At 44.6% G+C, this 12,469-nt stretch overlaps 1 protein-coding gene across 1 annotated transcript in view; it reads left to right on the forward strand.

The window, feature by feature from the left end:
- tspan9a (tetraspanin 9a) overlaps window positions 1-12,469 on the forward strand; it is a 225,770-nt gene that overhangs the window by 23,785 nt on the left and 189,516 nt on the right. Inside the window, exon 3 of the mRNA XM_041215914.1 lies at window positions 3,282-3,337. The gene's annotated coding sequence lies outside the window, so the exon portion shown is untranslated. The remainder of the gene's footprint in view (window positions 1-3,281; window positions 3,338-12,469) is intronic.

Genomic DNA, 12,469 nt, shown 5'->3' on the forward strand with positions numbered 1-12,469 from the left:
AATTTCTCTCGCTTCAGGAATTGCTCCTTTTAAATGGGAAAATTCTGCATGTCACTGCGCTATTTATAAGAGCCAAGAGCAGGAAATCGAGGAATTAAAGACCAGTTGGTCAAACATCTGTTGTCAGGGACTTACGAGTGTCTAATTAAGGACAGAGTGATTGAACTCCTTGCAATTTTTCAGCTGATCAGAAGGAGCCAGTGTGGATTTGTAAAGGGTAATTCATGCTGACGAACCTTATTGAATTTTTTGAACAGATGACTAAAGTAGTGGACAAGGGAATCTCTATGGATATTATTTATATGGCTTGCAGAAAGCATTTGACAAAGTTCCTCATAGGAGGCTGTTAGCTGAAGCTGAAGATCATGGAATTGAGGGCAAATTATTGACCTGGTTAGGAAATGGCTGAGTGGAAAGAGACAGCGAGTAGGGATAATGAGCAGGTACGTTACCTAGCAGAATGTGACTAGTAATGATCTGTTTTTGGGCCTCAACTACTCACCACCATTCATTAATGACTTAGAGGATGGAATCGAAAGCCTTGTATCCAAGTTTGCCAATGACACTAAGAATGGCGGCGTTGTAAGCAGTGTAGATGGAAGCATAATATCGCAAAGAGGTATTGATAGATTAAGTGAATGAACAAAACTGTAGCCGGGACTTTCTGGCCCCCCCATGGTGGGACCTGCCCTGGGAAATTCGGTGGCCCGGCCCATTGACTTTCGGTGGGAGTGGACGATCCCAGCGGTGGGCAGGGCCGGAAAATCGAGCCTTCTAGCAAATGGATTTCAATGTCGGCAAATATGAGATCATCCACTTTGGACCTGAAAAGAATAGAACAGGGGGCTTTCTAAATGTTGAAAAGCTAGAAACAGTGGAGGTCCAAAGAGACTTGGGAGTCAGGAACCAAGATCATTATCTTTTCATGAACAGGTACAGAAAATAATCAAAAAGGATAATGGAATGTCGGCTTTTATATCGCGAGGACTAGAATCCAAGGAGGGTAGAAGTCATGCTTCAGCTATACAAAGCCCCGCTTAGACCTCACCTAGGATTACTGTGAGCAGTTCTGGGCACCACATCTTAGGAAGGAAGCATCGGCCTTGGAGGTAATGCAGTGTAGATTTACCAGAATGACACTTGGATTCCACGAGTTTAGCTACGAGAGGGAGATTAACCAAATTGGGTAGTATTCCCTGGAATTTAGAAGATTAAGTGGTGATTTGGGTCAATGTTTTCAAGATATTAAGGGGAGCAGAGAGGGGAGATAGAGAAAGACTTTTTCCCCTAGTTGGGGAATTTAGCACAAGAGGGTATAGTCTAGAACTTAGACCCAGACCTTTCAGGTGTAAACTTAGGGAACATTTCTCCACACACAGAGTGATAGAAGTTTGGAAGTCTCTTCCATAAGTGTCAGTGATGCTAGATTAGTTAGTTTTAAAATTAAGATTGATAAACTTTTGTTAGCCAGAGGTATCAAGGAATGTGGACAATGGCGGGCATATAAGTTGTGTCGCAAATCAGCCATGATCCCATTGAATGGTGGAGCAGGCTCAAAGGGCTGAATGGCCTCCTTCTGTTCTTACATCTTGTGTGGTGCCCTTGTTATTTTTCTAGCACTCTTCCTTGGACTTTGCAAACTGCCCTGGTTGTTCGCTCTAGGTATGTCTTTCCTCTTTGCTGGATGAGCTCATTATCGATTCTCTGATCTAGAGGGAGACAGGATTGAACTTTGAACTGGCCTGAGTGAAGCCAGTGCCTGTCTGTCCGCCCCAATGGGTTTATCTTGAGTCTTCCCCCATTTTGACTGTTCAGGGCTTTCCTCAAAATGCAGAAACATTCAACCTGATTCGTGTACCCTTTGGACTCACAGGGAAAAAAATAATCCTGATGAGAAACATTGCCCAACATGTTGAAACAAAGGTGACGCGAGACCAAGGGATCAGTGTGTCTGCAATTTGGCAGGGCTGTGGGCGTTTGTGAACGTGAAGTGATGTTGTGGTTGTCTAATTTAAAAGTTAGGTTTAAAAAAATTCCCAGATAACATTATAATTTTAAACTCTGCAAAGCAAAGTAAACAAGTGAGAGGAAGCAGTTGTAAGCAGAGCTCCCTGGATTTGGCTCATCTCTTTTCTTCTATGGGATGTGGGTGTCACTGGCAAGGCCAGCATTTATTGCCCATCCCTAATTGCCCTTGAGAATGGCCGCAGTCCATATGGGTGTAAGTACACCCACAGTGTTGTTAGGCCTGGATAGATGCTGGGTGGTCCTTCCATTTTCATCCCTTTTAGACTTCATAGGGACAGTTGAGGGGCAACCACATTGCTGTGGATCTGGAGACATGTAAGGACAGCAGATTTCCTTCCCTCAAGGGCATTAGAAAACCATTTGTTTTTTTTTTGTGACAATCATTTCACGGTCACAATTATTGGGACAAGTTTTTTTAAATTCCAGATTTATTAATTGAATTTAAATTTTACCGGTTGCAATGGTGGGATGTGAACCTGTGGCCCTGTTGATTACCAGTCGACTGACATCGTCGCCACTGCCTCCCCTAAGTATCAGGAGGGTATTGGTGCACTGCCATGTGCAGTCCTACTTGGCCACTGGGAAAGAAGTTAAACTTAATTTCAGTATTTATAAAATAATTGCAGGGTGATCCAGTTACTTAATGCAAATGTACCTACCTATGGAGCAGAACTGTACTTATGAAGTGTGCTGCAGGGCTTTTATGTGGCTGCAGTCTGCTAGCACATTGTTGCACTCTCTTAAATGCTGGCTGATAACCAGGAGCAATACCTTATTCCTGTTTTGAATTACTCTGAGACCACAGATTGACGATTATCAACAATGAACACTCAGACACAGGGCAGCTGTCTGCCCTACTTCTATTTGCTGCACCAGTTTTAATTCCCTGGCTTTTGACAAGAAGTCCGCCCCTTATCTTTTCTACAGATTTCTCTATGTTGAGTTTAATGTACAGCTAATGGTTCTAAGGTTTAACTCCACCCCTGCTCCAGCAGATCACTGTACAAGAATCGATAAAAGCAGCTGGTGTATGATATCTGAAGTGGTTTGATATTCTATCACGTGGGAGTAGAAAATTAAAGGATATTCTAAGTGCTGACATAAAAGTTTGCAGATTACAAAGCTTTAATTTTAGATAATCACAGGCTACGTAAACTGTATCATCTGTTTTAGGACTTCCGTGAACCTCATGATGCTCAATTAATATTAAAATGTTTAAATCATATTTATGAGCTGTCCTTCCTTTATTTCAGAAATCAAGCCTGGTTGTAACAAGGCTGAGGGCACGTTAAAAATCGACTTGGACTTGGTAAGGATTGACATTATTCTGTTTCAATTCGAATGCTACCGACAGATATTGCTGTGATAACCACTTGTACAAAACTTTAGGGGGTTTCTGTTCTTTGAATGTGGTTGATTTGAGAGCAAGAAATACTTTTTTTCTCAAAGGTCAAACTCCATGGAAAATGAGACCCATGTTCATGCAGGTGAACACCTCATTTCTTTTTCTGGCTATCGTGTTAATAGCTTGTCTCTAAGAAAACATCATTCAGTGTCACATGAAAGGAAACTTGATTTTAGAAGGAGCTGCCTGGGAGAGATGATACTTGACACCCCACCATTACACACGACTGCAAACATTCAGCATAAGTGGGTGTATTCTCTCCGCATGCTCAGTTAAACCACCTGAGGTTTCTGTCAAGAAAATTTCAGATGAACTCATTAAGTGTTTCTTGCTTGTATCGCATTGTGAGATATTAAGCACCTCATTTAAAAAAAAACAAAAACAGAATTACCTGGAAAAACTCAGCAGGTCTGGCAGCATCGGCGGAGAAGAAAAGAGTTGACGTTTCGAGTCCTCATGACCCTTCGACAGAACTTGAGTTCGAGTCCAAGAAAGAGTTGAAATATAAGCTGGTTTAAGGTGTGTGTGTGGGGGGCGGAGAGATAGAGAAAAAATTCATTTACAGGACGTGGGCGTCGCTGGCTGGGCCAGCATTTATTGCCCATCCCTAATTGCCTTTGAGAAGGTGGTGTTAAGCTGCCTTCTTGAACCGCTGTAGTCCCTGTAGTGTAGGTACACCCACAGTGCTGTTAGGGAGGGAGTTCCAGGATTTTGACCCAGTGACAGTGAAGGAACGGCGACATATTTTCAAGTCAGGATGGTGAGTGACTTGGAGGAGAACCACCAGGTGATGGTGTTCCCATCTGTCTACTGCCCTTGTCCTTCTAGATGGTAGCGGTCGTGGGTTTGGAAGGTGCTATTGAAGGAGGCTTGGTGAGTTGCTGCATATCCCATCATATGATATTAAGTGTCCGTTTGTATACCTCCTAGTTTGATCTTAAGTGTTTGTATCTTGTACCTGACTGTGTAATGTGCACCTAGAATCCCAATGTGTCCTTTTCCAATCAAAAGATCTTGGGAAACAGAACACAATGCATGTCCCTATCTGTGGGATCAAAGCAAAATACTGCAGTTGCTGGAAATAAAATCAAATTTTCTAGAAATATTCAGCAGGTCAGGCAGCATCTGCAGAGAGAGAAACAAAGTTAACATTTCAGGTCTGTGACCTTTCCTCAGAACTGAAAAAAGTTGAGATGTTATAGGTTTTAAGCAAGTACAGAGGGAGGGAAGAGGGCCGGGCGCAGGGCAGCAATAAAGAACAAAAGGGAAAGCCCATGATGGGATGGAGGACAAGAGGGATTAAATGACATAAAGGATGATGGTGCAAGACAAAAGGAGATGATAATGAGACAAGTGAAGGAACTAAAGATGTATCTTGAGGAAGATGTGAATGGGGAAATGCTGAATCTTCACCAGCAGCTGCCATCAGAAAAAAATTGGCTGCAGAGGTTATGTTAGACAACACCTAGAACACTGTAAGCAATTTTGGTCCCCTTATCTAAGGAAAGATATACTGGCATTGGAGGCAGTCCAGAGAAGGTTCACTAGTTTGATCCCAGGTATGGAGGGATTTTCTTATGAGGAGAAGTTGAGTAGGTTGGGCCTGTACTCATTGGAATTTAGAAGAATGAGAGACATATAAGATTCTTAAGGGGTTTGACAGTGCAGATGATGAGAGGTTGTCTCCCTTGTGGGAGAGTCTAGAACCAGAGGGCATAATCTCAGAGTAAGGAGTCGCCTATTTAAGACAGAGATGAGGAGGAATTTATTCTCTCAGAGGGTAGTGAATCTGTGGAATTCTTTACCGTAGAGGCTGGGTCATTAAGTATATTCAAGGCTGAGATAGACAGATTTTTAATTAGTAAGGGAATCAGGGGTTATGGGGAAAAGGCAGGAAAGTGGAGTTGAGGATTATCAGATCAGCCATGATCTCATTGAACTCGATGGGCCGAATGGCCTACTTCTGCTCCTACATCTTATGGTCTGAACTTGTTGAACTTGAGTCTGTAAAGCTGTAAAGTGCGTAATTGAGAGATGAGATGCTATTTATCGCGCTTTTGTTGAGTTTCATTGGAACAGTGCAGGAGGGTGAGGACTGAGAGATCGGAGTGGGAGCAAGGTAGGGAATTAAAATGACAGGCCGCTGGACTGCTTCATTCAGTTGGCAAGCGTGACCCTGAGCTCCTGGTTGCATGTAGTTTTAATTCCTTGTCCCACTTCCACTCTGATCCCCTCTAACCTCAGCCTCCTATACGGTTCCAGTGTAAACGCAAGGAACAACACCTCGTCTCTCAGTTAGACAGTTTACAGCCTCCTGGACTCGACATTGAATTTAACAGTTGGAGACCATCACCACTGCTCCTATGTTATTTTGGACGTCAGATGTTGGTAACGCTTCTGTTTTTCCCTTTGACACCTCCTCCATACTCGTTGTTTGTTTCTTCTCTACTCCTGTTACCATCTCCTTTTGCCTTGCATCATCGCCCCTTTTGTCACTTAATCTTTTCTGCCTTCCACCCCATCACTGACCTTCTCTCTTTGCTCATCTTTCCCTCCCACTTTGCCGTACGTGTTTAATTCCAGTCACATCTCTAACTCTTTCCAGTACTGATGAAGGGTCACAGACTTGGAACGTTAACTCTGTTTCCCTTGCCACAGATGCTGCTGGATCTGCTGAGTATTTCCAGTGTTTTCTGTTTTTATGCCCTATCTCATGTGTCAGTGCAGACTCGATGGGCCGAAGGGCCTCTTCTACACTGCGTGATTCTGTGATCTGTGAGATTCTTGTTTTGAATACTCCTCCAATATAGAAAAGGTCTCGTGGCGCAGTGGACACCATCCCTGCCTCTGAGCCAGAAGTCCTGGGCTTGAGTCCCACTCTAGGACCTGATGACCAGGGAAGTTGCCTTCAGAACGAGGCCAAACAGATCAAGTATTAACTTGAAAATCTCTCCAACACATGCCAATAGCAGGCGATAAGAGCAGGAGAGATTCCTGGCCAGCTATATGGCGGAAAGAATGTTGGTGCCTCTACATGCAAACTAGGAGCAGGAGGAGGCCACTCAGTTCTTCAAGCCAGCTCTGCCATTGAATAAGATCATGGCTGATCTGGTCGTAATCTCCTGCCTACGCCCCCATAACCTTTCACCCCCTTGTTAATCAAGAATCTATCTACCTCTGCCTTAAAAATATTCAAAGACTCTGCTTCCACCACCTTTTCAGGAAGAGAGTTCCAAAGACTCTCAACCCTCTGAGAGAAAAGCATTTCTCCACATCTCTGTCTTAAATGAGCGACCCTTTATTTTTAAACAGTGACCCCTAGTTCTAGATTCTCCTACAAGAGGAAACATCCTTTCCAAATCCACCCTCAGGGTCTTAAAGGTTTTGATCAAGTCTCCCCTTACTCTTCTAAACTCCAGTGGATACAAGCCTATCCTGTCCAACCTTTCCTCATAAGACAACCCACCCAAACCTGGTATTAGTCTAGTAAACCTTCTGTGAACGGCTTCTAACGCACTTACATCTTTCCTTAAATAAGGAGACCAATACCGTACACAGTACTCCAGATGTGGTCTCAGCAGTGCCTGTACACCTGAAGCATAACCTCCCTTCGTTTGTATTCAGTTCCCCTAATAAACGATGACATTCGATTAGCTTTCCAAATTACTTCCTGTGCTTGCATACTAACCTTTATCATCACTAACCATAGTTCCAGACTACAACATGCACGTAAAAGTGCATGTTACCACAGTAACACGGACTCCCTGAGTGAACTGTAACACGCCACAATATAGGGATCACTGCCTAAACATAGACACCCAATTTGTTCGCTTCTGACTCTGATCTCTTTCCCTTTCTCAAAGTAACTCTGGTCATAAGACCATAAGACATAGGAGCAGAAATTAGGCCATTCAGCCCATCAAGTCTGCTCCGCCATTCAATCATGGCTGATAAGTTTCTCAACCCCATTCCCCGCCTTCTCCCCGTAACCTTTGATCCCCTTACCAATCAAGAACCTATCTATCTCGGTCTTAAATACACTCAATGACCTGGCCTCCACAGCCTTCTGTGGCAATGAATTCCATAGATTCACCACTCTCTGGCTAAAGACGTTTCTCCTCATCTCTGTTCTAAAAGGTCTTCCCTTCACTCTGAGGCTGTGCCCTCGGGTCCTAGTCTGTCCTACTAATGGAAACATCTTCCCCACGTCCACTCTATCCAGACCTTTCAGTATTCTGTAAGTTTCAATCAGATCCCCCCTCATCCTTCTAAACTCCATCGAGTATAGACATTTGTTTGCAGAATAAGAGGGTTAATCACTACCTTCTGCTGCCACTTCCCTCCTGTCTGTTTCTCATTGTTTTTGATGTGGGAGGAAATGGGGAAAGTACTGCCTCTGGTTTTCCCCTTTTTGCTGCTTCAAAGCCTTTTTAATCATCTGACGCCCAAGCCCAGTCAACACAGATTCCTGACTTGAGGGTTTGATAATTCTTGACGTTTGATGAAATGCCACATAATAGACTGTTGCACAAAGTTAAAGCTCATGGGGTTAAAGGGGCACTGGCTGCAAAGATAGGAAATTGGCTGAGGCAGAAAGCAGTGAGCTGTGGTGAGCGGCCGCCCCTCAGATTGGAGAGGGACAGGTAGACAGTCATGTTCCCCAGTTGGGGGGACACGCTCTTTTTAATATATATTAACCACCTGAGCTGTGGCCTTAATTTCAAAGTTTGCAGATGCTTGGGAAGGCATTAAAGAGCACAGAGGAATTTCGGGAGCACATAGACTATTGGAATAGGCAGAACTGTGCGGAGAGGTAGGAAGAATGAGGAGAGGAAAACTTAACTCTGCACGTGTCAGTGTTTCTGATTCACGTTGGTCCACCTGTAGGGGATCATTTCACCCTGGAACCTCGTGGTGGACTCTCCTCAAAGGCATCCTCATTTCTTGGATGGAAAATTGAAATTGGAAAAAGCACATTTCCAGTGGCAAAATACCGCCGATGCTGGAAATTGAAGCAAAAACAGAAATTGTTGGAAATATTCAGCAGATCTGGCAGCATCTGTGGAGAGAGAAACAGGGTTAACGTTTGAGGTCAATGGCCTTTCGTCAAAATGAAGAGGTCACAGGCAGTGGTGGAAATCAACACCACAAATCCACTTTTATAGGGAAGAATCCTGGAATACTACAGGATATTCCCAAACCCTGTAAACCTCCAAATTCCCAAGGAAGTTGTAGATTGAGTATTTATCCATTTGAATATTGGTGAAAAGAGAGACGTTGCCAAAATTTTTCAACTTGCACTCATGAGGACAAATGCAAGAATACCAGATTTCAAACGATCACAGCAATTTATACTACAAGAGAAAAGGGTGCTGATTGATTGGCAAATCAACTCTGATTGGCCAAGGCACTGCCAAGGAGAAAGCAATGGGGAACAATAGGCTCCCCAAGCTCCCAGGAAATTCAAAAAAGGAACAAAGCTTGACTATATTCCTTTTGTTTGCAGAGAACAGGTCTCTGCATATGAATGTATGTCACTTCTAGCAAGCATAAATGAACATCGTCATGAGATCGTCTGATTTTCTTAAGTTGGTTGTTAGTGTAGCTATTAGCGCACTCAGGATTGTTTGAAATTGCATTTGAAATTTGGCATTCTTGCATTTGTCCTGATGAGTGCAAAATGAAAAGCTTCAGCAACATGCCTCTCTTGCAGCAATATTGAAATTCTGTTCTACAGAGCGAATATTTCTATTCCCTGTGTCTAGATTCCCTAAAGTTAACTGAATAATGAGTGAAAAAAAAAGTTGAGGGCTGATTTTAAAATGAACCAGTTTGGCCTGTGCTAGTTTGATGCCCCCACACTCTCTTCTCACTCTTTGGAAGTATAATCGTTTCTCCCTGTGACTTCACAGGTGATGTAGTGTTCAATACCTATTCTAATCTGATACAACTGATACCCTGTCTGAATTGCTGTACACAAACTTCAGATTAGAAAAAACACAAGATCTTGCCCTTAATTTGGTTCTGTGTTTGCATCTGTGTCAGGGAGACTAGTTCCAGCTCTGCAGGTTAACAGCATTGGTGAATGAGGAGAAAGTGCTGTTCAGGGACAGAGTACAAAATGAGACAAGAGCCACTGGGTATTTTGGAAATGATGTTTAGGATGTAAGGAAGATGCTGAAGTCTCCTTTCTATATTTTGTATGAATGGGGTTTTGAAGTTTTTGAACAGAATACAAGTTCTTTGAGTATTTATCAAGTTCCCTAAAACCTGTACCTGAGCAGCACCTGTAGCCATTTGGGCTTGTGAGCGCGAATGATTCATGTCCTATTCCCCCATAGTTTACAGTCTGTGAGCATTGGTTTCTCTGATGCCCAAGACCCAAGCTCTAATCTGATCCCTCCCTGACAGCACTGTGGGTGTACCTACACCACATGGACTGCAGCGGTTCAAGAAGGCGGCTCACCACCACCTTCTCAAAGGCAATTAGGGACGTACCTGCCAGTGATACCCGACTCCTGTGAAAGAATAAAAAATATTGTACCCAGCCTCTATCTGTATCCTGGATATGGTGAGATATCACAGTGTAGGAATGTACATATAACTCCTGCCAATCCCATTGCATCCCTCTGCTGACCACATAGCAACCCTTCGACCAACCCCTTACCAGCCCTCTCACCAATCCCATAGCAAACATCCTGACCTCCCCCCACCCCATAGCAACTCTCCCACCAACCGACACATAGCAACCCTCCCATTGACCCCATAGCAACCCTCCCATTGACCCCATAGCAACCCTCCCATTGACCCCATAGCAACCCTCCCATTGACCCCATAGCAACCCTCCCATTGACCCCATAGCAACCCTCCCATTGACCCCAAAGCAACCCTCCCATTGACCTCAAAGCAACCCTCCCATTGACCTCAAAGCAACCCTCCCATTGACCCCATAGCAACCCTCCCATTGACCCCATAGCAACCCTCCCATTGACCCCATAGCAACCCTCCCATTGACCCCATAGCAACCCTCCCATTGACCCCAAAGCAACCCTCCCATTGACCCCAAAGCAACCCTCCCATTGACCCCAAAGCAACCCTCCCATTGACCCCAAAGCAACCCTCCCATTGACCCCATAGCAACCCTCCCATTGACCCCATAGCAACCCTCCCATTGACCCCATAGCAACCCTCCCATTTACCCCAAAGCAACCCTCCCATTGACCTCAAAGCAACCCTCCCATTGACCCCATAGCAACCCTCCCATTGACCCCATAGCAACCCTCCCATTGACCCCATAGCAACCCTCCCATTGACCCCATAGCAACCCTCCCATTGACCCCATAGCAACCCTCCCATTGACCCCATAGCAGCCCTCCCATTGACCCCATAGCAACCCTCCCATTGACCCCATAGCAACCCTCCCATTGACCCCATAGCAACCCTCCCATTGACCCCATAGCAAACCCTCCCATTGACCCCATAGCAACCCTCCCATTGACCCCATAGCAACCCTCCCATTGACCCCATAGCAACCCTCCCATTGACCCCATAGCAACCCTCCCATTGACCCCATAGCAACCCTCCCATTGACCCCATAGCAACCCTCCCATTGACCCCATAGCAACCCTCCCATTGACCCCATAGCAACCCTCCCATTGACCCCATAGCAACCCTCCCATTGACACCATAGCAAACCCTCCCATTGACCCCATAGCAACCCTCCCATTGACCTCCATAGCAACCCTCCCTTTGATCCCCATAGCAACCCTGCCTCTGACCCCGTAGCGACCTCAGCCACCAACCCGTGGCAACATCCGCGCCCTATGACAATTTATAACCATTAATTTACCTTAACAAAAACAGAATTACCTGGAAAAACTCAGCAGGTCTGGCAGCATCGGCGGAGAAGAAAAGAGTTGACGTTTCGAGTCCTCATGACCCTTCGACAGAACTTGAGTTCGAGTCCAGGAAAGAGCTGAAATATAAGCTGGTTTAAGGTGTGTGTGTGTGGGGGGCGGAGCGATAGAGAGAGAGAGAGGTGGGGGTGTGGTTGTAGGGACAAACAAGCAGTGATAGAAGCAGATCATCAAAAGATGTCAACCACAATAGTACAATAGAACACATAGGTGTTAAAGTTAAAGTTGGTGATATTATCTAAACGAATGTGCTAATTAAGAATGGATGGTAGGGCACTCAAGGTCCCCACCTATCCCTTTAATTTTATTACCATGATTTGTCATATTTACAATGACCTCATACATCCATACACAGGATGAGACTCGATGAAACCCGCTCCAATTGTCAATAGTGTCATCTTAAAAAAAAAGTCAAATTCCTTTCTAATGCAATAAGAGTCAGCGGTTGCCAGTGTTTCACTAATGGGTGTGTTTATACCTCCTGTACTTCCCCAATATGTCTCCAAACCCTCTGATACGCAGGACTACACAGGATTGGAAGAGAATGTTGGTTCTTCTGTGGGGCAGTGGCAGGTCATGGTTATTGTCCTGCTTTGCGGAGCTTGTTGGGAAAACTTGATTTTAAAAACCACCGAAAAATAATTCACCTCTGTCTAAGCCAGCTGCTGTAGAGGAACACCCTCCCATTTGCTTCCCTTGCCTTGATCCAAGCCTAGATCCCTGAGGGAGCATAAAGATTCCGACTCACTGTGCCAAGGATCCTGTTAGCCCATTGTTTTATCAGGAGATTTATGGCTTTTGCATTGATCTTTAAAGGACTATGTTTTGAGCATTGAGGGGTTGGGCTAACTTTGCAGAAAGAGAAAGAATGGAAATCTGATCTGCACAATTTAATTAAACTGGGATTAATGGTTCCTGATGGTTCAAGAGTCTAATTCCTCTGACATTCAGTCAGCAATACCAAGCTCGTTGCATTGGCATAAGAGAGGAAAGCAGTGCAGAGATGTAATTACATCAAGGCAGCATTTGCTCGAGGAGTATTGGGAAAACTCACAATTTTTTCTTAGTCATTCATGGGATGTGGGCGTTGCTGGCTGGGCCAGCATTTATTGCCCATCCC

This window comes from Carcharodon carcharias, chromosome 21, assembly GCF_017639515.1.
Source record: "Carcharodon carcharias isolate sCarCar2 chromosome 21, sCarCar2.pri, whole genome shotgun sequence".
In the NCBI taxonomy this organism is placed as follows: domain Eukaryota; kingdom Metazoa; phylum Chordata; class Chondrichthyes; order Lamniformes; family Lamnidae; genus Carcharodon; species Carcharodon carcharias.